This window comes from Schistocerca gregaria, unplaced genomic scaffold, assembly GCF_023897955.1.
Source record: "Schistocerca gregaria isolate iqSchGreg1 unplaced genomic scaffold, iqSchGreg1.2 ptg001418l, whole genome shotgun sequence".
NCBI classification, from domain to species: Eukaryota; Metazoa; Arthropoda; class Insecta; order Orthoptera; family Acrididae; genus Schistocerca; species Schistocerca gregaria.
In genome coordinates this window covers 6,228-10,000 of record NW_026062719.1, presented here as the reverse complement: position 1 = coordinate 10,000, position 3,773 = coordinate 6,228, and the positions used below count along the sequence as shown (strand labels likewise).

At 57.4% G+C, this 3,773-nt stretch overlaps 3 non-coding genes across 3 annotated transcripts in view; all 3 read right to left on the bottom strand.

The window, feature by feature from the left end:
• LOC126331861 (large subunit ribosomal RNA) overlaps positions 1 to 353 on the bottom strand; it is a 4,222-nt gene extending 3,869 nt beyond the window's left edge. Inside the window, exon 1 of the ribosomal RNA XR_007563537.1 lies at positions 1 to 353. This exon is cut by the window's left edge and continues 3,869 nt beyond it. This is a non-coding gene — a ribosomal RNA (large subunit ribosomal RNA).
• Positions 354 to 541: 188 nt separating this feature from the next.
• LOC126331856 (5.8S ribosomal RNA) lies at positions 542 to 696 on the bottom strand. The gene has a single exon (XR_007563533.1). It is a non-coding gene; the product is annotated as a 5.8S ribosomal RNA (ribosomal RNA).
• Positions 697 to 1,058: 362 nt separating this feature from the next.
• On the bottom strand, positions 1,059 to 2,951 carry LOC126331864 (small subunit ribosomal RNA). The gene has a single exon (XR_007563540.1). It is a non-coding gene; the product is annotated as a small subunit ribosomal RNA (ribosomal RNA).
• Between the last annotated feature and the right edge of the window lie 822 nt (positions 2,952 to 3,773).

Genomic DNA, 3,773 nt, shown 5'->3' with positions numbered 1-3,773 from the left:
TCGGTCTCGTGGTCATATTTAGTCTCAGATGGAGTTTACCACCCACTTGGAGCTGCACTCTCAAGCAACCCGACTCGAAGGAGAGGTCCCGCCGACGCTCGCACCGGCCGCTACGGGCCTGGCACCCTCTACGGGCCGTGGCCTCATTCAAGTTGGACTTGGGCTCGGCGCGAGGCGTCGGGGTAGTGGACCCTCCCAAACACCACATGCCACGACAGGCGGCAGCCTGCGGGGTTCGGTGCTGGACTCTTCCCTGTTCGCTCGCCGCTACTGGGGGAATCCTTGTTAGTTTCTTTTCCTCCGCTTAGTAATATGCTTAAATTCAGCGGGTAGTCTCGCCTGCTCTGAGGTCGTTGTACGAGGTGTCGCACGCCACACCGCCAGCCGGCTGTGCACGCTACCGAGAAAGTACCGGTATGCGAACCGCCAGGCGACGGGCGCGCATCGCACGTTTAAGGAGACGCGGCCGGCCACACAGGCGACCACGACACTCCCACGTCTCCGAAGCGGGACAAACGCCGCGCGCTTCAGTATACGTAGCCGACCCTCAGCCAGACGTGGCCCGGGAACGGAATCCATGGACCGCAATGTGCGTTCGAAACGTCGATGTTCATGTGTCCTGCAGTTCACATGTCGACGCGCAATTTGCTGCGTTCTTCATCGACCCACGAGCCGAGTGATCCACCGTCCTGGGTGATCTTTTCCTTTTCAGTCTCCCACTGTCTCTTTCAAGACAGTAGCATTTGCGGGACTGAGGCGTCTGACGGCCCCTGTTCCACTATTTTTTTTGTGTCCAACGGCCTCACAGCCGATGGGCGTCGTACGGCTCCACACCGGAGCGGACAGGCACTCGGGCGAACGTCATTCAAAACCGGCGCCAGGCGCCAGGTACCGCAGGCCAGCCGCTCCAGAGCTTCAGCGCTCGTACCACACAACAACAACACTTCCGCTAGTTTTGAGAGGCACGCGTGGTTCCGCACGCGGCGCACGGCCACTGCCGTACAGGTAGCGTGTTGCGCGACACGACACGCACATCGAAAGACATGCAGTCTAGTCGGTAATGATCCTTCCGCAGGTTCACCTACGGAAACCTTGTTACGACTTTTACTTCCTCTAAATGATCAAGTTTGGTCATCTTTCCGGTAGCATCGGCAACGACAGAGTCGATGCCGCGTACCAGTCCGAAGACCTCACTAAATCATTCAATCGGTAGTAGCGACGGGCGGTGTGTACAAAGGGCAGGGACGTAATCAACGCGAGCTTATGACTCGCGCTTACTGGGAATTCCTCGTTCATGGGGAACAATTGCAAGCCCCAATCCCTAGCACGAAGGAGGTTCAGCGGGTTACCCCGACCTTTCGGCCTAGGAAGACACGCTGATTCCTTCAGTGTAGCGCGCGTGCGGCCCAGAACATCTAAGGGCATCACAGACCTGTTATTGCTCAATCTCGTGCGGCTAGAAGCCGCCTGTCCCTCTAAGAAGAAAAGTAATCGCTGACAGCACGAAGGATGTCACGCGACTAGTTAGCAGGCTAGAGTCTCGTTCGTTATCGGAATTAACCAGACAAATCGCTCCACCAACTAAGAACGGCCATGCACCACCACCCACCGAATCAAGAAAGAGCTATCAATCTGTCAATCCTTCCGGTGTCCGGGCCTGGTGAGGTTTCCCGTGTTGAGTCAAATTAAGCCGCAGGCTCCACTCCTGGTGGTGCCCTTCCGTCAATTCCTTTAAGTTTCAGCTTTGCAACCATACTTCCCCCGGAACCCAAAAGCTTTGGTTTCCCGGAGGCTGCCCGCCGAGTCATCGGAGGAACTGCGGCGGATCGCTGGCTGGCATCGTTTATGGTTAGAACTAGGGCGGTATCTGATCGCCTTCGAACCTCTAACTTTCGTTCTTGATTAATGAAAACATACTTGGCAAATGCTTTCGCTTCTGTTCGTCTTGCGACGATCCAAGAATTTCACCTCTAACGTCGCAATACGAATGCCCCCGCCTGTCCCTATTAATCATTACCTCGGGTTCCGAAAACCAACAAAATAGAACCGAGGTCCTATTCCATTATTCCATGCACACAGTATTCAGGCGGGCTTGCCTGCTTTAAGCACTCTAATTTGTTCAAAGTAAACGTGCCGGCCCACCGAGACACTCAACAAAGAGCACCCTGGTAGGATTTAAACGGGGTCCGCCTCGGGACGCGAAAGCACCCCTTCGGCTCGCCCCACCGGCAGGACGTCCCACGATACATGCCAGTTAAACACCGACGGGCGGTGAACCAACAGCGTGGGACACAAATCCAACTACGAGCTTTTTAACCGCAACAACTTTAATATACGCTATTGGAGCTGGAATTACCGCGGCTGCTGGCACCAGACTTGCCCTCCAATAGATACTCGTTAAAGGATTTAAAGTGTACTCATTCCGATTACGGGGCCTCGGATGAGTCCCGTATCGTTATTTTTCGTCACTACCTCCCCGTGCCGGGAGTGGGTAATTTGCGCGCCTGCTGCCTTCCTTGGATGTGGTAGCCGTTTCTCAGGCTCCCTCTCCGGAATCGAACCCTGATTCCCCGTTACCCGTTACAACCATGGTAGGCGCAGAACCTACCATCGACAGTTGATAAGGCAGACATTTGAAAGATGCGTCGCCGGTACGAGGACCGTGCGATCAGCCCAAAGTTATTCAGAGTCACCAAGGCAAACGGACCAGACAAGCCAATCCGATTGGTTTTGATCTAATAAAAGCGTCCCTTCCATCTCTGGTCGGGACTCTGTTTGCATGTATTAGCTCTAGAATTACCACAGTTATCCAAGTAACGTGGGTACGATCTAAGGAACCATAACTGATTTAATGAGCCATTCGCGGTTTCACCTTAATGCGGCTTGTACTGAGACATGCATGGCTTAATCTTTGAGACAAGCATATGACTACTGGCAGGATCAACCAGGGAGCTGCGTCAACTAGAGCTGAGCAGCCGGCCGCCCGGGAGTGTGTCCCGGGGGCCCGCGCGAACACGCAAGCGTCCGCTCAATTATTCTGCAAACAGGAGGAGGCCGAGCTCCCCTGCACGATACACCTCGAAACCCTCTCAGGTCCCGGCGGCGCGCAGCGCCGTCCTAGGTACTTGGTCGGTTTCGAGAGAGGCGCAATCGCCCGGAGTTAGGCGAGTAGACGGTTTTAGTGCGAACACCCTTGCTCCCAACTGAGCTTGCCGCTGCCGACAGAGGCCCGGGAGCGTGCTGTCGTGGCATTGCCGGCGGGAGACAACACGCGCCACCTATGGTGACCGGCAGCTCCAACGCCAGCGCCACACAAGGGCAAAGCCCCACTTGGGTGCAGAAGCGAACTCTCCCAGCACAGCGCACGCGCCAACACGTCCGCACAACTGCGATACAAACCACCTGCGAGAACCGCTGGGGCGACCGAGCAGCAGACGGCGTCGCGGCGCCGAGTGCCAGGCGGCGGCGCATCCTCAACGCACACAGTCCTCAATCAGACCAGCACACTGCAGATGTCCACCGCGCTTCGCACCGGGCTCGGCTGAACCAACTTTGGCCGCCAGGCGCCGCGTGCAGGGTGCGCCGCAGCGTAGCTGCGCCGCCTGCCGGGCCCGTCGGCTGGCGCTCCTGCCACTCGGCGCCCCCCACCAGCCGCCTGTTGCGCGTGCGCCCACGCAGCGCGCGGCCAACACGCCGGGCGGCCCCCCTTCACCGGCCGGGAACAGTCCCACCAAGCCACCGCCGCGTATCGCTTCATACCCACATGGGCCTAG